Source organism: Bison bison, unplaced genomic scaffold, assembly GCF_000754665.1.
Source record: "Bison bison bison isolate TAMUID 2011002044 unplaced genomic scaffold, Bison_UMD1.0 scf7180017864228, whole genome shotgun sequence".
Lineage (NCBI taxonomy): Eukaryota > Metazoa > Chordata > Mammalia > Artiodactyla > Bovidae > Bison > Bison bison.
Window position 1 is genome coordinate 7,647,194 of NW_011494800.1, and position 744 is coordinate 7,647,937.

The window sequence follows — 744 nt, forward strand, 5'->3', positions numbered from 1 at the left end:
TTCAACTTCAGTCATTAAATTTTAATTAAATAATTTATCAAATCCTTCAATCCCCATTTTATAGTATTCTACTTGCATAACTGCAGAATTGTGAAAGTATGCTAACCAAAGTTTAGTGGTGGCTTTGGGACAACAAAATTTGGGATAAATCTTGCATATTTTCTTTGTATTTTTATGAATTACTTATTTAGATTTTTTAAATGATAAATGTGCACTGCTTCTATAAAACTAAATTGTCTTATAAATAAACCTTGTTAATTACTATGCAATTAAAAACATAATATAGACACCTAATAAAAATAAAAAGAAGATAAAAATAAATTAGTGAGGGAATTCCCTGGTTGTCCAGTGGTTAAGACTTAGCACTTTCACTGCTGGGGGCCAGGTTCAATCCCTGGTCAGGGAAGTAAGACCCCACAAGCTGCTCAGCATTGCTACTAAATAACAAAATACATAAATTAATGAATTAATGATTGAATAAATGTCTACATCCAAAATTCACATATATGTTGTTTATAAAGAAATGTATATGGAATAAAATAAGTTTATAGAAATATGTGCAACAGAATACTAGGCAAATGCAAGCCATAAAAAAGTATAATTACCATAAGAAATGAACACATTTGAAAAAAAAGCCATCCACATTAAACAAATTTTACTTTAAAAAAAGAGACAATTCACAATAAAAATGTAACTTAATGAGACTTCATGTGTATTATAATGTGTTATGTGTATTATAATGTG

General features: G+C 27.7%; 1 non-coding gene across 1 annotated transcript; it reads left to right on the plus strand.

The window, feature by feature from the left end:
• Positions 1-334: 334 nt before the first annotated feature.
• Positions 335-406, plus strand: TRNAE-UUC. The gene has a single exon. It is a non-coding gene; the product is annotated as a tRNA-Glu (tRNA).
• Positions 407-744: the final 338 nt, after the last annotated feature.